Raw genomic sequence first — 22,961 nt, forward strand, 5'->3', positions numbered from 1 at the left:
ACAGAGGAAGAGAGAGGATGAATCAGTAACACACTTAAAAATTCAACTGCCGAGTCCTAGGGGGAGCAAAAGCCATCATCCTAGGGAAACGTTTCACGCATTTTCCTGCTGAAAAGGATCCTGAAATTGAAAATGCATCCCCGGCCCCAGAACTCCCGATCCCCGTGCCTAGCCGAAGCTCGGAGAAAGGAGGGCCGGCCTGGGCAGCACCGACCCGGCCGATCCCCCCCCCCCCCCCCCGCCAGGACCCAGTCCCCCCGCCGCCCCGCGAGGGAGCATCCCGAGGCACCCACTTGAGACGGCTCGGCGGCCGGAGCCCAGTTACCAGTCCCGCAACATTGTCACGGCCGCCGGGCCGGCCTGCGACGCGGAGAGGAGGCGGCGCTGCAGCCAGAGCCGGGGCCGCGTTCAGCGCCCGCCCGCCCGCCAGCTGATCCCCCGAGCGCCCGGCGGAGACTGACCCGCCGCCCCTCCCCCGCGCGCGCTCCCGCCGGGCTCCATCCACCCAACCAGGAAGTGAACCGCCGCCGGAAGTGCCTCTCGGGGCGGCGCGGCCCGGAGCCCTGGCAGCTCCTGCGGCCGATTCCCTTTCTCGACAAATGGAAACGGAGTAGACGGCGAGGAGACCCAGGAAACGGGATGGGGAGGATCTTTAGTGCAGAGAGAGTCTTAGAAAAGAACGTTTCTATCGCCTTTCCGCAGAGCACTTTGGGAAAGGTAGTTCGGCGCAGTGTGGCAGGCGAACTACAATTCCCAAGATGGCACTGGAGAAGAGGGCGCGGCACTGGCCGTGGCCTTCGCGGCCTCCGAGATGGTTAGTGGGTTGGTGCATATGTGGAGATTCAGTTTTTTAAACACATCCGGTAAAGAAACTGCTAGATACCTGCTCCCCCCCGCCCTCGTGTTGCCCCCCCGCCTTTCTGGGGCCATCTTTTTTGCGGCCTGGCGGCCTGACACTAGGAACTCTGGGAGTTGTAGTTTAAAAGCAGAGCGAGGCTGACACCTGAAGGACGCGGCTTAACCGCTTTAGCCCCAAGCTGGAACTGCTGGGCCTCCCGATGTCCCCCGAGCCCGAGGTGGAGGAAGAGAGGGCGATGGGGACGTGGTGCTGGAAGTTGCTTCGGGCCACGCGGGATCGTCAGCTCTGATAGAAAGAGAGCGGGAGCCTTTCCGCCCTCGAAAGCAGCTTCGGCTGGGGAAGATGAGAGCCGGCTCCGGGGACAGCTGTGGGCCCCGCGCTTCGTGAACGCCTCGGAGACAGTGAGTGTCTCGTCCGGAAATCCACGGGCGAGATTCGAAACGGCAAGCTGCCGAAGGTTGTGCGCAGGGCGGATCCTGGGGAACCTGCAGACTCAGCCCATTGGCTCCACCCCAAACTTTGGGCTTGTCACCCGACAGTGACGCTTGATTCACCCCTGCAGACTGTATGGGTGGGCCTGGTTCCCCCAGAACCCCCTCCCCCCCCACACACACACACATACGCTTTCCGGGTCCTCCTTCCACCCGGGAACTCCAGACGGACCTTGTATTTTTTACTTCGAGATTCTTCTAGTAGAATACTATTTTTTTTTTTAAACCCTGATACCGCCCTGGGAGTGGGGTTTGGCATCCATCAGATGGGGAAGATAGGGAGGGCAGTTGGTATCCTTCTCCGTTCCCAGATTGCCCGACGGTGATGCTGAAGATGGTACCAAACCCCTCCCCCCACCAAGAAATCCACGATTTTTCTAATCCCTGAATATAGGTTAGTTCTCACCTCCACCCGCTCTCCCCACTTGCAATGGTGCGACAGCCCTCTTGGATTGCAATTCGTCCCAGATTTCTTAAGCAGGCATTTGAGAACAGAGAAGGGTGCACCAGGCTGGGGGCACGTGGGGGAGGTAGATCTCGCTTTCTTTCATCTGAATATTGAGCTGAGCTGGGCTAGAGGTTCAGCTGTGACTGCAGAGGCTTCTTGTTTCAAGTGGTCCCATTGTAATTAAAACTCCCTGTGTGGAGATACCATCTTTTCTTCCGGAGAGAGTCAAAGTTGCCACCTCAGTTCACAAATTCATGCAGCCACCTCCGGGGTGAAATGCTGCACCCGCTAAAACATTCCCTCAGAGCAAGCCCACGGAGGCATGTTCTCTGCACCTTCCTTAAAAGGCTAGGTTTTTGTCCAAAGAAGCTTGGAACCGATCTTAAAATAGATGAGAAAGATCATTTAGAATTGGGCTCATTGACCCCCTCATTCTCAGCATCTTAAAAGAAGCATTTTAAAAGAAGCTCTGTCAGGCCCTAAATCTGCTAGGCCTGTAGCAACGCTTTGTCAGGGTTTTCTCAACTGTCCTTATACCAGAACAAGAGTTGGTTTATCACAAACGTCAAATCTCACCTTCCAACAAGATTAAGGTAGCTAACTTATGTATTGAATACCAACCCAGAAGCTTTTATCAAAATCTGAGGAAAGAGGTTTAAGAAAAGCTAGAAATAGATTCTTCGCCTTCCATTCTCTCAGAAACTAATAGCGACTTAGACAAATCCAGTGTGGGTTTGGAGTGTGGTGTGTGTGTACATGCACATGTGTGAGTACCAGGACTTGAATTTAGGGCATCATACTGTTGCTTGGCTTTTTCACTCATGGCTCATGCTCTGCCACTTGAACTACACTTCCAGTCTTGTTTTTTTGTTTCTTTCTTTCTTTTTGTGTTTTTGTTTGTTTTGCTTGTAAATCGGAGATGGACCCTCATAGACATTTCTGCCCAGGCTGACTTCAAACCATGTTCTTCATATCTGATTAGCTAGAATCATAGACATGAGCCAACAGGCCCAGCTTAATTTTGTTTGTTTGTTATTGTAGTTGTTTGCTTTACCTACATTAGGTCATTTCATTCTCACAACAATCCTATGAAATAGGGTACTATTATTACACCTATTTTAGAATGGTTATTGAAGCTCAGGCCTAAGTGACTTGCCCAAAGTCACAATGACAGCAAGGGGCAAAACATGAATTCAAACTCTAATATTTTGGCTCCTGAGCTCAATGCTACACTGACTTTCTTAGAATGTACAAATGAAAGCCAAGCACTGGTGACTCATACCAGTAGTCCTAGTTACTAGGGAGTCTGAGATCTGAGAACCATTGTTCAAAGCCAGCCCAGGCAGGAAAGGCCAAGAGACTCTTATCTCCAGCAAACTACTCAAAAAAGCCTGGAAATGGAGCTATGGCTCAAGTAGTTTAGCATTAGCCTTGAACAAAAGAAGCTCAGGGGCAGTACCCAGACACTGAGTTCAAGCCCATGACTGACAAAAAATTTAAAAAATATTATGTAATGGGGGCTGGGAATGTGGTTTAGTGGTAGAGTGCTTGCCTAGCATACATGAAGCCCTGGGTTCAATTCCTCAGCACCACATAAACAGAAAAGGCCGGAAGTGGCACTGTGGCTCAAGAGGTAGAGTGCTAGCCTTGAGCAAACGAAGCCAGGGACAGTGCTCAGGCCCTGAGTCCTAAGCCCCAGTATTGGGCAAAACAAAATATTTCTAATGGCTTCTTAGTAATCACCCCTTGAAGCCCAGTGTTTGTGTGTGTGTGTGTGTATGATTGGATTTAAATCAGCCTTCTTTATGCTTTTATCATTTTTTTCTAAGAATATGTTTTTATAATTGTAGTAACTGGGTCAAAAAGTATGGTTGTTTTTGCAGCTAGGAAGCCAAAGTGCTCTCCAAGAAAGAGATGCTGATTTTCTCTTCATTCACTGACTTAGCAGCTTTCATGACTTAGATACTAAAACAAATATTATAATTAACAAAATAAATATACTTTCTATCCTGTAGGACGTTTTGGCTTTAAAAGAAAGCATTAAATACAATGTCTATACTCTGACCCAATACTGAGTTTGTACAGTTTAAAAATAAATACATCTCATTTTTGTTAGATTGGATATGGTGCTTGTCATTATTTAAGGTTGAACACTTGTGTTCATTTATCTATTCACAAGTTGTTTTATAAAGCAAAAATCTGTCCCCTGAGCCCAGAACTTCATGCATGCTAAACTTTGCCTTTGAGATATACACCCACAAGCCCCTTTCTACTTTCTGAGAGAGCTTCAAAAATTTACTCTCTAGCCTCAGAGAGCCTGCTTAGCAGTTAGTTGCAAAGACATGAGTTCAAGACCAAGTGCTGCCCAAAAAACTCATGCAAAAAATAATAATTCTCCATACTCTTACCTCTTCCAACTCAAATTTATTCTTTTAAACATTTTTTACAGAACTATAATGTATACAAAACATTTCTTTGTCTAATGCCATTTTAAGTTCCTTATTTCCTTAAAGATGCCCCTTTCCTTATCTAGTTTCCTTTGATTCTATTTACCTTACTGATACTCTCTCCTTGCATCTCAATCTGCATGTTTTATCAGTTTTGGTGTCTGCTTCTAATTTTTATTGCAAACATAAAGTAGGAGTAGATTTTCTGAAATTATCTTCAGTAAATCTTATTCCAAAGAGTAGCTTTCTCTTCATCTTACATGCTGTGTTTTTCTTTTGCATGCTGTAGAATTTTTGCAAAAAGTTGTTACTTTGGCTTTCTGTGTACTCATCCCTAGACGAGCTGTGTTGCTAGGAGTGGTGTTTTTTCTGAGTCATGTAAGGGGTTTTTAATGGGTGATTGGAGAAGCTAAGGGACGTCCATCAGCTGCCTTCTTAAATTGGAAGAGCCCTTTCACATTTTTTTTTCTTTTTTTTCCATTCCTGGGCCTCGGACTCAGGGCCTGAGCACTGTCCCTGGCTTCTTTTTGCTCTGCCACTTGAGCCACAGCGCCACTTCTGGCCGTTTTCTATATATGTGGTTCTGGGGAATCGAACCCAGGGCTTCATGTATACGAGGCAAGCTCTCTTGCCACTAGGCCATATTCCCAGCCCCCTTTCACATTTTTAATCTGTTGTATTGACTAAATTGGGAGCATGAAATATTGAACTAGCTGCTGCTCTGGTGGCTCATGCCTTTGATCCTAGCTACTTAAGAGGCTAAAATCTTAGGATTGTGGTTCAGAACTGGCCCAGGCAGAAAAATCCTTGATACTCTTATCTCTAATTAATCACACTCAAAAAAGCCAGAAGTGGAGTTGTAGCTCAAGTCATATAGTACTAACCATGAGCAAAAAAAGCCCCAGGACTGGTATACACACATACACACACACACACACACACACACACACACACACACGCACAGAGAGAACTAAAATGTACTTGTTATAATTGGCATAAGATATACATTAGAGTTCATGAAATAATGTCAGTGTCCCTATCCAAGAGACTGTCTTCCACCCAGCAAGTATTTTGGGGAACCAGGTATTCATCTCTTAGCTGTGCCTCCATAGGGAATCTTTTATAGTTCTAGTATTTGAACTCAAAAGCCTCCAGCTTGCTAGGAAAATGCTCTACTGCCTGAACCATACTTACAATCCTTTTTGCTATGTTTTTGTTTAATTATTGTTATTATAAGATGACGTACAGAAGGGTTACAGTTATGTAAGTCATATAAAGAGTACATTTCTTTTTGGACAGTGTCTCCCCAGTTTGCTCTCTCCCAGTTTTTCCCTCTCATCCCCATCTACAAGTTTTACAGTTTGTTTTCAACATAGTGTCTAGTGAATACCAGGCTACATTCATTCACTCTTTCTCCCTCCATTTCTGCGCCCCTCCCACTTGCCCTCTAAAGACATATAAACAAACATATAAGACAAAAAGAAACAAAAATAGCAATGAACAAAACTCTCGGCTATGGTTATTTTTATTTGTTTGGATTTTTTTTTCTTTTGCCAGTCCTGGGGCTTGAACTCAGGGCCTGAGCACTGTCTCTGGCTTCTTCTTGCTCAAGGCTTGCACTCTACCACAGTGCCACTTCTGGCTTTTTCTGTATATGTGATGCTGAGGAATCGAAACCAGTGCTTCATGTATATGAGGCAAGCATTCTACCACTAGGCCACATTCTCAGCCCTGGGCTATAGTTATTTTTGAGATAGGGTCTTGTTTTATGCCCAGGTGCACATCCAGACCTCAATCTTGGTATTTATTTTCCTACCACCTAGCTTATGAGGTATTTTAAGTAGTATGAATGCCCCATCCCATCTTAGTGAGGCATGTTTTGAGATTTTTCTTCTTTTAGTACATACGTCCTAGTTGAATGTCCTCATTGTCACAGAACACATTTTGACCCTACATATGTGATCTGTGTCCAGGAAATACCAAGCAGCTACACCTTTCCTTATAGGTACAAAACTCAGGACTCTGGCCTTAGTAATCTGGACTGTTTACCTAGGTAGTCATTAAACACCAGAATAGGGATGTCCTGCTAGAATCTCATACTACTTCAGCATATTGTGCTACAGAGTAGTGCTGGTTCTTAAAGTGGTTCTACTTGTCCACAATTAAGTTCAGAAACTGGTAATAAACTTTTACAATATATACATTTTGTATATAATTTACAGCCCAATTGAGACCTTTTGGGAGTGAGAAAGAGACTGTTAATCATTAGGCCATGACAGCAAACATTAACTGGACTATCCAGACAAACTGGAACATATGGCGACCTCAGTCAATCATCTAAGTGGTGGAGTTCTGTGGACAAGCTGACCAGGTGATCTCCTGCACCTCTCTTTTCCTGAGTGTAACATACACTAACCCCAAGTCCAGCACCTCCACTTGCACCCCTCATGCCTGTTATCTCCCAAGCTATCCCTGGAAGTAGACTGATGGAATACTATGTACTACTCTCTTGCCCACTTGGAGGTGTGTATCAGTGACTTTCTCCACTAGAGGATATTTTTAAGGCCCAATGTTAGGCTCTTTGCTATGCCTCCCTCAGAAGACTTAAAATATGATAAATGGTTATGATGGTCATGACCTTTGACTTGGTGAATATAGCATTAACCCCACTTTTTTCTTTTTTCCAGTCCTGGGACTTGAACTCGGCCTGAACATTGTCCTTTGCTTCCTTTTGCTCAAGGTTAGCACTCTACCACTTGAGCCACAGAGCCATTTCCAGCTTTTTCTGTATATGTGGTGCTAAGGAATAGAACCCAAGGCTCCATGCATGCTAAGGCAAGCACTCTACTGCTAAGCCACATGTCCAGCTCCAACCCCACATCTTACAAACAGCAGCACTTAGTGCCTCTCAGCAAAGATTTTCTAACCTTTCTTTCTGCTACTAGACTTGTAGAACTCAGCCTAACTTTGATCATAGTAGAAATCTAGTCTTTTAAGCTGGATCTCTGTTGCCAAGACCTGTAGAATATCACATATAGCCGGTGAATTATGTCACTGATCATTAAATATTTTACTGTCACCTCTAGAATAATTACATAATCCCTGTAGTTTCTCAGACATCTTAAAGTTCACATATAGAAATTTTCATCATCTGTCAAAATAATTACAACTGTATGATTTCTAGAATCTTATACATATTTAACATAAATTTATAACACTTTCAAATGCACGTATTAGAGATTAAATACCACTTTTGATCACTCATTTAGAAATATTTCAATTTGTTACAGTTTCAAAATTTCAAAATCATTTTTCCTCCTGGAATGCATATTTTTACTCTAAGATTTTATTCTAAATTTGTGTAATTTTATCTTGGGAATCCTTTCATTGAATTTACTATGATTCTTTACAGTGAAATTTACATGTAAAATTTTGAGATTTTTGATGCCCTATAAGTATAATACTTAGGTATTAAAACACTCTCTAGGCTGTGTACTGGTGGCTCACACCTGTAATCCTAGCTACTCAGGAGGCTGAGATCTGAGGATTGCGGTTCATAGCCAGCCCAGGCAGGGAAATCAGTGGAACTCCTATTTCCAATTAACCACCAGAAAACCAGAAAGTGGGTCTGTGAGTCAGTGTGGTAGAGCACTAGCCTTGAGCAAAAGAGCTCAGAGATAGTGCTCAGGCCCCAAGTTCAAGACCCATGATGGACCAAAATAAATAAATAAGTGAGGGGCTGGGAATATGGCGTAGTGGCAAGAGTGCTGACCTCGTATACATGAAGCCCTGGGTTTGATTCCCCAGCACCACATATATAGAAAATGGCCAGAAGTGGCGCTGTGGCTCAAGTGGCAGGGTGCTAGCCTTGAGCAAGAGGAAGCCAGGGACAGTGCTCAGGCCCTGAGTCCAAGGCCCAGGACTGGCCAAAAAATAAAAATAAATAAAGTAAAATAAAATGAGCCATTCTCTAGATGGACTTATATTATTATTGATATAAATTTGTTACAACAAAACAATAAAAAATTTTAATTTTGCAAAAAGTGAAATGTAATAAAAACATATTGATTCATAAAATGAATGATGCTGTCAAAAATTTAGTTCTAAACCAAGCATGGTGATTCAGTTCTGTAGTAGTCCCAGCCACTTGGGAGGTAAAGGCAGCAGGATCTTGAGTTTGAAACTGGCACGGAAAAAGTAAAGTCCTCAAAGTTAGTAAAGCCTCGAAAACAAAATACAAGCAAAGAAGCTGGGAATGGAGTTCAGGTAGCCCTGAGTTCCATCAGCAGTTGTTAGAAATAGTTCATTAATTTAATCAATTCTATGTTTTTTAGTAATTTTTATACTCATAAGCATTGGAAAAATATGATCAATATATAAGTGGATAAGACTCAAAGAAGTACTTCTGGGATAATAGCAAAGATTGTTTAAGGGTTCTATTCTAAAAACTTATTAATAATAAACTTTCATTTGATGAATCTTTTAGAAATTCTATGAAAAGGGGAAAAAATGAGAGCCATTGCTTATAAAAATGCATTAAACAATCATTGAAGCCGTTCACTTCCTCAGTTTTTAGGCAACATATCAAAAAAGCAACTGCCTGCTGTTATTTCCCTAAAGGCAATTTACTTAATCCAATGTTCTCAGAAGGAGTGGAGAAAACAAAAATATTGTTAATTTTAAAGCACCTTTGCCAGTACAATGTATCTTAGAAAAATGATGTTATAATGATTTTTGTATGTCTGTCAAAACTGAGATAAAGGTTTTGCTCATTAAATTTTATGTGTTAGCCATATTAGTAAAGTCAGTCCTCGTTGTCAAAACAACAAGGCAATCAGACTTACTTTGTGCAAATGAGTTAGACTTCCTTTGTAGTACAATTGTGTGGCTCATATATATTTATATATGTTTAGATTATAAACCTTTGAGAAGTAAATTATAGATGACATCTAGCAACATTATTAAAGACAATATTAAAAGAATATAGCTCTTACATTACAGGCTTTTCCTTTTCATGTCATAAAACAAGATGAAAAGAATATACTGTTTATTATTCTTAAATGGTACAGTAACATGAGTCAGTAAATTTACAAGTAAGTCATGGATCGCATGAGGAACATGAGAAAACCCATCCAAAGCTTTTGTTCAGTATGTGAGGCATGTGTCAAACTCAAGTAGTTGAGTTTTTAGAATAGTGAAATAAGAATTGTGTGAAAATTAGAAACAGCCCTATGTTTGCCAATTGTGTTCAACCTTTCCTTGTATGTTTGATAAAAGAGAAAAATTAACTGTTAAAAACTAACATACATGTATTGAAAGTAGTGAAGGGAAAGGGAATACCAAAATTGAGAGACAAAGGGAAGGGGGGGGCCGGGGAGGGGGGGATAAGGAAGGAAGGAACAAGTTAGATAAGAAATGTACTGGGCTGGGGATATAGCCTAGTGGCAAGAGTGCCTGCCTCGGATACACGAGGCCCTAGGTTCGATTCCCCAGCACCACATATACAGAAAATGGCCAGAAGCGGCGCTGTGGCTCAAGTGGCAGAGTGCTAGCCTTGAGCGGGAAGAAGCCAGGGACAGTGCTCAGGCCCTGAGTCCAAGGCCCAGGACTGGCCAAAAAAAAAAAAAAAAAAAAAAAAAAAAAAAAAAAAAAAAAAAAAGAAATGTACTCACTGCTTTACATATGAAACTGTAACCCTTGTATATATCATTTTAACAATAAAGAAATGAGAAGGAAAAAAAACCAAACTTATTGAGACCTGGTGTTGGTGGTTCACACCTGCCACTTAGGCAGCTGAGATCTGAGGATTACATTACAAAATCAGACCAGGCAGGAAAATCTCTGAGAATCTTATCTCCAATTAACCACTACTTGAGCCACAGTGGTAGAGTGGTAGCCTTGTGCAAAAGAAGCTCAGAGATAGTGCCTGGGCCCTGAGTTCAAGCCCCAGGACCAACACAAAAACAAGAACAAAAACTTGATTGTCCTAACAGCTAGCATAGGAAATAAAGAATACTAAACATGAAATTGAATAAAATTGATGAAGATTCACTCTCCCTGGTATAAAGGTTTCATTATATTACTTATTAAAAAATAGAATTTTGGGGGGCTGGGGATATGGCCTAGTGGCGAGAGAGCTTGCCTTGTATACATGAGGCCCTGGGTTCGATTCCCCAGCACCACATATACAGAAAACGGCCAGAAGTGGCGCTGTGGCTCAAGTGGCAGAGTGCTAGCCTTGAGCAAAAAGGAAGCCAGGGACAGTGCTCAGGCCCTGAGTCCAAGGCCCAAGACTGGCCAAAAAAAAATAAATAGAATTTTTATTGAGTCACTGAAGCTTAAATTAAGTAACATTTTCATTAACAGTTATACATATATCATATATATATATATGTATTTGTCCCAGAAAATGATCAAAATTACATTTAAGGTAATCAGTATCATGAGCTTGTGTTGCCTATTTAGCCCAAAGGTACTTCTCAACTATTATGTTTTAGGGGTCAGCAGAAAGAGTTGCTGAAAGGAATTACTTCTTATAAATCCTTAAATGCTTCTCAATAATCTCTTTGCTTTTCCTCATGAGACCCTCTCCAATGTGATACATTCTTTGACAATCGTTAGGAGTAGAAGAGACAAGTCATTCAATAAACATTGTCCTTACTCTGCTTTTCCTCATGAGACCCTCTCCAATGTGATACATTCTTTGACAATCGCTAGGAGTGGAAGAGACAAGTCATTCAATAAACATTGTCCTTACTCCCCTAGCTTCACACTGTATTCAGAATCCCTTCACACTGTATTCAGTACATCCCAGCCTGAGCAAATCATTTCACTCTTATGCTCCATCTTTACCCATAACAGAAAGAAATATAAAACACACTGTTCAAAAAGAAATGTACTTATTACCCAACTTAACCCTTCTTGTACATCACCTTTACAATAAAAAAATAATTTAACAGGGATAAGACACAAAAGGCCCAAAGCATGCTTTTTAAAAAATATTTTATTTTATTGTAAGTGTTATCAGAGAGGTTACAGTTATATAAGTAAGGTAATGATTACATTTCTTATCTAATACCATTAGCCCCTCCCTTGTTTTCTCCCACTGCTCCCCCCACTCCCTTTCCCCCCAAGTTGTAAAGTTCATTTCCAAAATTATGTCTCATGAGTATTGCTGTTGCACCGGATTTTCTGCCCACAGATTGGGAAAAGATCTTCACTAGCTATACAACAGACAAGGGCATCATATCAAAAATATACCTAGAGCTCAAAAAATTAACCCCCCCAAAACAAATCCTCAAAGAAACAACTACCCCCACTAATAGGTGGGCTAAAGACATAGAGAGAGACTTCTCTGAAGAGGAAATAAGAACAGTCAATAGACACAAGAAGAAATGCTCAACATCTCTGGCCATAAAAGAAATGCAGATCAAAACTGCACTGAGATTCTACCTCACCCCAGTTACAATGACGTTATCAAGAAAACCAAAAGCATGCTTTTGGTGACTTCATTAGCAAGTAAAAGATGCTCCCTACATTTCCCACAAGCCCATTTCCCATAGTCCTTTGGTCTGGGCTTCTCTACAAGTTTTGCCCAGTGAGGTTAAAAAGGTGATGGATAGACTTTCCATTTGTAAGTTCACCACAGAGAAGGGGGGGGGGGGAAGGGGAGGAGTCTCCTTCCCATACTCCTTCACAGGGAAACAATTCATATGCAAATGAAACATTTGAGTTCATTCCCTAAAATTTTGTGCCTATGTCTCCCCTGTTAGAACAACACTGACTTCCTCCACAGTGAAGATGTTTTGTTTCATGTGGATTTTGCTATATCGCCCAGGTTGCTCTGGGACTTGTAATCCTCCTGCCTCAGCCTCCCCAGTGCTAGGATTATAGGTAGGCACCACTATACTATGTCTGACACAATGAAGATGCTAGTCACAGAATACTGCCAATTTGTTTTACTAAATCTTTACTCATCATTCAAATGTTTTGCTCATAGCTTGTATTCTACCCCTTCCAACCTAGTGCTTGGTTTTTGTTTTGATTTTTTGGTGTTTTTCTTTCATTTTTTAAAAACTCCTGATGCGTTTGCTCATTGGCTAGCACTCTACCAACTGAGCCACATTCCCAACCCTTGCTTGTTGTTTTTTATCTTTTTTTTTTTTTTTTTTGCCAGTCCTGGTGCTTGAACTCAGGGCCTGAGCACTGTCCCTGGCTTCCTTTTTGCTCAAGGCTAACACTGCCACTTGAGCCACAGCGCCACTTCTGGCATTTTCTGTTTATATGGTGCTGAGGAATTGAACCAAAGGCTTCTTGCATGCTAGGCAAGCACTCTACCACTAAACCACATTCCCAGCCCCTTGTTTATCTTTTAAGAGATAGAATCTTCCAGACTTTTTCTGCCAGGGTTGGCTCTGAACTATGATCCTCTGGATCTCAGCCTTCTGAGTATTAGAATTACAGGCATGAGCTACTAGCACCTAGGAAGGCTCGTGTTTATTGCTCACAAGTCTGTGGCAGTTGGACCATTATTCTGATCTTATTGGACATGCTCATGTGTCTACGATCAGCTATTGATCTTGGCTGAGCTCTCAGATGTTGGGGTTTTGGCTGGATATTATCTTACTACAATGATCTCTGCTTTTCTCTGCTTATTTCTTACATATCTAATGGGCTCATAGGAGCAAGTTCTCCCCTGAGGCAGGACACATGAGTGCATGGACAGATGTGCACAGGTGTTCTTAAGACCCTACTGTCTCATGTCTGGCAACATTCCAGTGACCTAAACATTGCCCATGGTAGAACTCACAGTCAGAGGAGACAGGACTACAAAGTTCAGGTCCAAAGAATGTGAAATCAGATATCCTTTCTTTGGGACCATTACCACAGTATGCAGATCTGTTTACAAGTTCATATTGTCTATGTAATAAACTCTAGTGTAGTTCATACAGTAAATTCATTCATTTTCCCCCCTCAAAGTGATTTTTTTCTTTTCTAATCTGCTAGCACATAAGAAATGAGTCATAAAATACAGGCAAAAATGGACATAAGGAATATAATAATGTTCCTCATCTAGGGACCGTCACAACCACTTAATGTAAATTCTAATACCTCTCTCTCTCTGTCTATATATACATGTACATTTACATGTATATATGTATGTAATAAATATATACATGTGTGTCATGCAAAAAAGAATTTAAATCCATTATTTGACCTCGATGACAAATTATGTTCTGCCAAGTTGTATGTAAAACTTACCTTCTGCACATGGTGAATGACTCCTGGCAGTCTTCTTATACTATATGTAGTATTTATCTATTAAATGAGATGTTTCTGCTTCTTCAGGAGGCTTGTCACCTGGCTGACACATGACCAGTGATATTATCACATATGCTTGGAATGGTAAAACATCAACACTCAACTGTTACACATCTATCATAAATTGTCTTGAGAAATTTGAACTGAATGGGGCGGGGGCAGTGCTGGGGCTTGAACTCAGGGCCTATCCTTTAGCTTTTATGCTCAAGACTTTGCTCTACCACTTGAACCACACCTGAACTTCTGTCTTTTTCCTGGTTAGTTGGAGATAAGAGTCTCATGGACTTTCCTGCCCAGGCTGGCTTTAAATCACAATCCTCAGATCTCAGTCTTCAGGGCAGATAGGTACAGGCATGAATGAGCCACCGGCACTTAGCAACTATTTTAATTAAACATACATTGGGGACTGGGAATGTAGCTTAGTGGTGGAGTACTTGCCTAGCACGCATGAAGCCCTAGGTTTGATTCCTCAGTACCACATAAACAGAAAAATCCAGAGGTGGTGCTGTGATAGCTCAAGTGATAGAGTGGTAGCCTTGAGCACAGAGAGGCTCGGGGACAGAGCCCAAGCCCCAGGACTGGCAAAAGAAAACAAAACCCCATACATTGTCTTTTCTTTTCCTAGAGGTCATTTTTGTGAGGAAGTTTATTACACAATATTAAAGTATAACCAAGCAAAACCATCAAAGTTACATTTTTCTACCATACAATAAATGTTTAACTCTAGCAAATGTCTGGTGTACTTGCTTTATACTCTATTGCAAATGGTTCAGTGTCTACTTCCTGCACACAGAGTATATAATCTAACCTAAAATTTTCCATGTTACCCACAAACGCTGTTGGTCCTAGTAGGCCTGGCCCCATTACTCTCTCATACACCGAACAGACATGGTAGACATCACATCTAACCCCTCCTTACTACCACCTCCCACAAAGGTTCATTGTCTGTACCTCCCTTAGCCAGCTCCTGAGCCTAGGCTGTGAAAACACCTTGGAGATCTGGCCTCCTTGCAGACCAATCATGGGGCACATACAGGCTGGACTAACTGCTTTCCTCATGTTCTTCCTTGCCCTACCCAGCCCCCTAGTGTAACTGGGGGGGGGGGGGGGAGGGGACAGGGAAGGGTATGGAAGGAGTTAGGGAAATGTAGTGTGAATTTTTTACACACTCCTCAGCTGGCTTCCCACTGCGACTTACCTCTGCCCTGCCCCTGTGGGTCCTCAATGAACACTGTGCCTGGCACAGAGCAGGTGTCCAAGATATGCCACTGGCAGCACTTCAGTGGGCTGCTGGGAGGACATGAAATAACTGCCCAGGGAGGGGTGTTTGCCAGCATGCATTCCACCCCCTTCCCCTGCCAGCACTGCCGCTCACAGCCCTGGCAAACATGGCCTATTTGCAATAGGCTAATGGCAGGTGTTCAGAATGTTTAGGATTGAGGCCTAATTTCAGTAGTTTCATTCCAATGAAAAATGGATTCTGCTTGCTTTTCCTGCCTTTCAAACATTTCCAAACAAATTTATTCCACCCATCCATCCATACAAAACTTTCTTGCTCAGAAAGTCACATGAGCAACTGGCAAAAGCACCATCTCAGTTTCATATTTTTAGCCCTGTGTATAATCAATGGGAACACACTGTGACCAAAGTGGAGAATTGTGAATAGATAAGAGCAAATGATCCTCATGTGCTTTTTGTCCCTGCACAAACACAGGAGCAGGTACGTAATGTATACAAATATAGTTGTCATTTTATGGGTCAACCTTTTATAGTGATTTCTGTGTTCTCAGGGAGGAAAAAAAATGATGCATTTGGAAATCAGTTTGATTAGGTTTGGGGAAAGTTTACATAACAGCTGATTTTCTAGAAACATTGAAATATAAGATACTATCAGCCCTTTCTCCTGTAAATTATTAACTCATGATTTTAATACCTATACTCTGCTATTCTCCTACAACCACAAATAATCTGTTACTAGCTGCAGTAGTGTGCTTGTAGTCCACACTACTTGAGAAGCTAAGGCAGGAGGATCATTTGAGGCCAGGATTTCAGATTATTCTGGATAACAACTGAAAAAAATTATAATACGGGTAATGATGATGCTAATAATTCATTCTCTAACTTGATAACCTTTTTGATCATTTTAAAATCTCATGTTAAAAGCTGTACCACTTTAGTAAATAAGGTAATTTTATTTTATATGTTCTTCCTTGCTTTTCCACGACAGCATGAAGATATTCTTTCTATGTAGTGGATTTCCTCCAGATACTTTTGTATTCTTTTTCACTGAGTGTAAATGTGACTTCAAAATAAAACAGCATATGAGTATTGTGATTGCACAATCAGGTTGATAACACTGTCACATAAAAAGTAGAAAATGTTTTGAAGAGTCTGTGCATTTTACTGTCTATAAAAGTTACCTCCATTTAAAAAAGTGTTTTTTCTTGTTGTTTTAGTACTGGGGCTTAAGCTCAAGGCTTCTGGCAAGGCTGGCACTCTGCCGCTTGAACCACACTGCCACACTTTCACTGGTTAATTGGAGACATGTCTGCCCTGGCTGGCTTGAAATCATGCCCCTCACACCTCAACTTTCTGAGTAGATAGGATGATAGGCATGAGCCACAGGCTCCCAGCACATTCTAACATTTTAAAGTTGGATCTTTGAAGCTAGCAGAGGTCTCATGGTAGAGATTTATTGAGAGTGTTGGGCTGAACAAATTTTCAGCACCTGTAAGAGTCAAAGTCCTAGAGACAGAAAGTGGAACAATGATTAGCAGGAACTGGAGATTTAAACTCAGGTCCTGTACTTGCTAGGCAAGTACTTTACCACCCTTTTTGCCTTAGTTTTTTAGGTAGGATCTTTGATTTGGCCTCAGCTGACTTGCATCCATGATCCTTCCATCTCCCTTATCCTAATAGGTTACATCCTAATGAGGTTACAGGCTTTATTAAAATTATTTGGAAAATTGTCATCATAAAGGTGATTACAGAAAGGTTACAATTACATAAGTCAGGTAAAGAGTACATTTCTTTTGGACAGTGTTATCCCTTCCCTCGATCTCTCCCATTTTTTCCCACCTGGTCTTATCCACTAGTTGTATAGTTCATTTCAACATAATGTATAGTGAGTACCACTGCTGCATTTGTTCACCCCTTGTCCCTCCATTTCTATGCCCCCTCTTATCCTACCAAAGACAGATAAACAAATAAGACAAAAAGAAAAGAAAACAGCAACAAAAAAATCTTATTTCCATTTCCTAGAGCTCATTTTGATAAATATTTTTGGTAAGTAACATTTTCTTTTTTTAAAATTTTTTTCAAAGTAGTAATATCTTTATTTACAAAATATACAGTTTCACAGAAACAGCTTGCTGTATACACATAAACTTTGTAATTACACAGAACCATGTAAATGATGTTAAGTGACTGGCCTGGTCTAATTCTTTTTTTTAGTGTTATTATAAAGGTGATGTAGAGAAGGGTTACAGTTACATAAGTCAGGTAAAGAATACATTTCTTTTTGTACAATGGCATCCCTTCCTTTGCTGATAAATATTATTTTAGATGATCAGATGAATATAGACATTGTACCTTTGTATTCTTCTTCTAAGAATATCTTTTTTTGGTCTCATTGTATGTACCAATAATTAAATATATTTTTATTATCTTTATTTTTATTATTTTTATTTATCTTTATTATATATATTTTATTATGTTTTTGCTGGTCCTAGGGCTTGAACTCAGGGCCTGGAAGCTGTCACTGAGCTTCTTTGTGCTCAAGGGTAGTGCTCTACCACTTGAGCCACAGCATCACTTCCAGCTTTTTTTTTTTTTTTTTTTTGGCCAGTCCTGGGGCTTGGACTCAGGGCCTGAGCACTGTCCCTGGCTTCTTTGTGCTCAAGGCTAACACTCTGCCACTTGAGCCACAGCGCCACTTCTGGCCATTTTCTGTATATGTGGAGCTGGGGAATTGAACCCAGGGCCTCATGTATATGAGGCAAGCACTCTTGCCACTAGGCCATATCCCCAGCCCCACTTCCAGCTTTTTATGAATAATATATTGGAGATAAGAGTCTCTTGGACATTCCTGTCCCAGGCTGGCTTCGAACCGCAATCCTCAGATCTCAGCCTCCTAAGTAGCTAGAATTACAGGCATGAGCCACTGGCAACCAACTTAAAATATTTTAATGGCAATAAAATGTACAAAAGTTACATTAACTTTCCTAAAGTGTACAGTTCAGTACAATTGAATATATTCACGTGGTAATTCACTACCATCTAGCCCAAGAATGTTTTCTTCATCTTCCCTAGCTGAAATCTTGTTGTTGGTTTTGTTTTTGTTTTTGTTTTTGCCAGTCCTGGGGCTTGAACTCAGGGCCTGAGCACCGTCCCTGGCTTCTTTTTGCTCAAGGCTAGAACTCTACTACTTGAGCCACAGCGCCACTTCCTGCTTTTTCTGTATATGTGGTGCTGAGGAATCGAACCTAGGGCTTCATGTATGTGAGGCAAGCACTCTATCACTAGGCCATATTCCCAGCCCCCTAGCTGAAATCTTTTTAAACAATAATCCCCCATCTTCACTTTCCCAGCTCCTGCTAACCACCATTCTATTTTCTGTCTCCGAGACTTTATTGCTAGGATGACAGGTACATACCACTGCAAGCAGGCAATGGTTGAGATGAAATCTCAAACTGAGATCTCCCATTCTCTGCCTCTGAAGTAACTAGGACTACAGGCTTGAACCCGGCCTGAGTTCACCTGTATAGAATGAATCTTCCATTTCTTTCTTCTACCATTAAGAACTTATCTTCAAGATTACATCATACCAAAAACATGTCTTCTTGTCTTTGGCTACACCAGGTCAATCTTGAGTTTCTCTTCCTTCTTACTTCTCTTGTCTTCTAAGAGTCTTCTTTCTTTTCTTTTTGAGAAACTTTTAGTCTTATATTTGCATCATACCCACCTCAAACCATTGCTTAAGGATTAGGTGTTTTCTCCATCCCCAAGGCTATGTCAGAAGTGTAAAAGGCAGAGACAGACTGCATTTTTTTCTTCTTCTTTCTGATCCTAGGGCATGAACTCAGGGCCTGGGTGTCTTCTCTGAGCCTCATTGTGCTCAAGGCTGTTTAAGTCTCCACCCAGAGACATAGGTAACTGGCATAACTGGAGGCAGTTACCTCCCCCTTCTGAGGTCACATCCTAATCCACCTGGACACACCTCCCTGCCTCTGCTCTAGATAAGGCATCACCTAGGGGTGATTCTCTCTCTTGCCCACCCTAGACTTGGCAGCAGGCCAGTAGTTCACCAAAACAAAGTTCTCTTTCTGCCAGAATTCCACACTGGGTGCTAGTGGCTCAGCCTGTAATTCTAACTATTCAGGAGGCTGACACCTGATGGTCACAGTTCGAAGACAGCCTAGGTAAGAAAGTCTGTGAGATGCTCATCTTCAATTAACCACCAGAAAACCAGAAGTAGAGCTGTGACTCAAAGTGGTAGAAGGCTAGCCTTGAGGAAAAGAGCTCAGGAACAGTGCCCCATGACTAGCCAAAAATTTTTTTTCTTTCTCAATAGCATATATTTTCATCCTTATGGGATTAACTAACTACATGGAACAAAATTATGGAGTCCTTAAAAAATCACATTTTATGCCAATATTTGGTGAAATGTAAGTGATTTATAACATTAAGAGAAATACAGGCTGGGAATATGGCCTAGTGGCCAAAAATGCTTGCCTCACATACATGAAGCCCCGGGAAGGATTCCTCAGCACCACAAATACAGAAAATGTCCAGAAGAGGCGCTGTGGCTCAAAATGGTATAGTGCTAGCCTTGAGCAAAAAGAAGCCAGGGACAGTGCTCAGGCCCTGAGTCCAAGTGCCAGGACTGGCCAAAAAAGAGAGAGAGAGAGAGAGAAATACAATGAAACCAATCAAGAATATGCCACTCATGTAAAATTAAACATACATATGCATAAGAAAATATCTGGAGATAAGCCGGGCATGATGGCTCTCCCCTTCTCCGGAAGCTGATAGATGAGGCCTTACAAATCCAGCCCAGGCAGACAAATCCATTAGACTCTTATTTCCAGGTAATCACCGCAAATAACCCCATCAAAACCCCATATGGCTCAAGTGGTAGAATACCAGACCAGAGAGCAAAGCGCAAAAATCAAGCCCCAGAACTGGCACAAAAGGAAAAAAAGAGAAAGATTGATGGAGAGACAGGAAGGAGGGTAGGGAGGAAGGAAGGAGGGAGGGAGGGAGGGAGGAGAAGAGAAACAAAAGGAAAGAAAGAAAAAAGATGAAGAAAATGAGAAAGGAAAGGAGAAAGAAAATATCTGGTGAGATCTTACCAAAACTCTACACTTGTGGTAAGTATACACACATGTATTAGAAATTACTTTCTAAGAAACATGTGCTTGCTAAATACTGGTCAAAGGTCCCAAGTAAGAAGAATCCTTACGTAAGCTATTCTAGTCTGTAGACCTTCCTACTGCATAACTTTCTGGGTGATGTCATTCTAACTTCTTCCTGCATCTGGGACTCTTTCCAGTGGCTACACGTGGGAGCTTCCCGCTTTTGTTCTGAGTGATATTTACTGGAAATGGAGGTCCACTAATAAGATCTCTATTCAGATAGCTTTGTGGGGGCAGGAAGAATGATTGTGAAACAGATTTGGCCAAAAAACTTCAGTTTCTCTTTGTCATTATCTTGTTTTGATAGGTTGAATTAGTTTTGTTTTGGAGAAATCTAGCAGGAATACTATGAGCTGTCTTTTTGTTTCTTCACAGACCAGTGCAAGCCCTTGGTCTCTGCCCTGCCTTACATCTTGCTCTTCTCACTCTAACATAAAGAGTGAATGGAGACAGGTGAGAACCTGTGGACAGAATAGGTGGGTATTATACTCTTCTGTTCTCTTGGATTTGGAAGGAACTTACAGCACTATTTAGATGTGAGCAAGAGACAGAAGAAATTTGTCTAAGATTGGTTATGGCTAAACAAAATGGAAAATGTAGATTTTATCTCTTGTACTTCAAAGTCTCAGGATTTTAAAACCCATGAATGTTGTTAGCATTTTTTTTGAACTGTGAATAAAGATAACACACAGAACTCTAGGTAAAAGAATGTTGCATGACAAGAGAGAATAATATAAAGAAGTTGTTTTTCTGTTAGACATGAGCAAAGTAAAATGAAAGCAAAAAGCAACTAATACCTTGAATCCTTTCCTTCTTGTATTTCCTCTTAATTGTGATCCAAAAGTATGTACTATTTTTCTTCAAAAGTTAAGGTAACTGGGCTGGGAATATGGCCTAGTGGTAAAGTGCTTTCCTCGTATACATGAAGCCCTGGGTTTAATTCCTCAGCACCACATGTATAGAAAAAAAGCGAGAAGTGGCACTGTGGCTCAAGTGGTAGAGTGCTAGGCTTGAGCAAAAAGGAGCCAGGGACAGTGCTCAGGTCCTGAGTTCAAGCCCCAGGACTGGCAAAAAAAAAAAAAAAAGTTAAGGTAACAAATTCTCAAAATTAATTCCCTATACTATTTTGAATTCTTTTTCCTTTCCTTCCTTCCTGCTTCTTCTTTTTTTTTTTTTTTTTTTTTTTTTTTTTTGGCCAGTCCTGGGGCTTGGACTCAGGGCCTGAGCACTGTCCCTGGCTTCTTTTTGCTCACTCTGCCACTTGAGCCACAGCGCCACTTCTGGCCATTTTCTGTATATGTGGTGCTGGGGAATCGAACCCAGGGCCTCATGTATATGAGGCAGGCACTCTTGCCACTAGGCCATATCCCCAGCCCTTTTCTGTCCTTCCTTTGTTTCTTCCTTTCTTCCTTCTTTTTAATACCAGTACTGGGCCTTGAACTCAGGACCTGGCTGCTGTTCCTTAGCTTTTTCAAAAAGCTTGTACTCTATCACTTTAGCTACAGCTCCACTCATGGACTTTCCTGCCCAGGCTGGTTTCAAACCACCATTCTTAGATTTCAGACTCCTAAGTAGCTAGGATTATAGGCATAAGCCATCAGCTTAATTAAAAATTCTTTACATTATTTAAAAATGTGAAGATTAAACTATGATATGCTTTAGGAAGTAAGGAGCTTGTAGCAAATTTAAACACGGGTGGCAACTCCTGAAAGGTCAGGAATCTCTTACCAAATATCCACCCTACCACCCTGTTGCTGTTATTGTATTGGAATGGATGTACATGAGAGACTAGAAAGTTAAAGTGCTGAATAAATTCGTTATTCTGACACTACAGGATTATATTGTCCATGACCTTTGGATATTTCATTGGGGTTTGAAAAATCATATAAAGTAAAGAATAAGACCTGCAGCTTAGGGCAATTGTCAATGATGAACTTAGAGAGAAGAGAGCTAATTCCCTGCTATTTCTTGACCTGCAGAACAAAGATATTCATCTCCACATGAAATGAATAAGATGAGGAGGAATAGAGAAATAATAAAGAACATTGGCAAGGGAAGATGCAACCCCAAGGTGTAATAATAGATTCAGAAAATGCCTAGAGCTGCTCAGATGAGTTTAAGACCCCCGCTTTGAGGAGTAATCACTTGAGGGTCCTGAGATCACCAAACAATTCACTGATGTTTGGAGTATTACTGAGAATAGGAAAGGTACCAGAAGACAGGAAATTCTGGGATATTCTGATTTTTAGAATCAGAAAGAAGGTAAAGCCAGAAAAATTGTAAATAGTTGCCTATAATCTCAATCTGAGGCAGGACCACAGAATGGGTCACTAGAGGAATAGTTTCAGGCACTAGGTGAATAAGAATGAGACCTAGGCGAGTTTACTAAAATCCAGACAAACCTGATTTACTCCTCTCCTGTTTCACAGGGCTGCAAACTCAGAGAATGACCACACATCTTTGTCATCAGTTAAACATTTAATAAAATTTTTCATGATATTCTTTAGGGCCAGATGGAGAACTAGGATCTAGATTCTACCCCCCTTGCATGAATCAGTAAGCAGTAGATTATATACACAGGTGCTGTCCAACAAGCTGACAAACAATGAAGAATTATATAGGGATAAGGCTCAAGGCTTTGCCCTTTGTGTGCCCCCTCATAAATGCCTTATGAATAAATGTACACAAGGTGTACTCATCAAATTTACAGGTAGCTAGAAGTTGGAAGAAAGACAGAATGAAAATCAGTGGGTTGAATCTAAAAGGATGAAATTTAATTGATTTGATTAATTGGGGGGGTGTCTAAGAATTGAAATATATCCATAATATGTATTTCATTAAGAATCAGTTGTACTTGTTTTAGCAGTAGCTAAAGCCTTCAAGTCAGTAGCTAAGGATTCAGAAGTATAATGTAGTTGCCTAAAAACTCCCCAAGAGGGGCTGGGAACATGGCCTAGTAGTAGAGTACTTGCCTCCCAT

General features: G+C 41.4%; 1 long non-coding RNA gene across 1 annotated transcript; it reads left to right on the top strand.

Moving 5' to 3' along the window:
* Positions 1–719: 719 nt before the first annotated feature.
* LOC125356292 lies at positions 720–22,961 on the top strand. The gene is made up of 3 exons (XR_007211853.1): positions 720–1,260; positions 20,358–20,435; positions 21,962–22,961. It is a non-coding gene; the product is annotated as an uncharacterized LOC125356292 (long non-coding RNA).

This window comes from Perognathus longimembris, chromosome 8 (genome assembly GCF_023159225.1).
Source record: "Perognathus longimembris pacificus isolate PPM17 chromosome 8, ASM2315922v1, whole genome shotgun sequence".
Classification (NCBI taxonomy): Eukaryota; Metazoa; Chordata; class Mammalia; order Rodentia; family Heteromyidae; genus Perognathus; species Perognathus longimembris.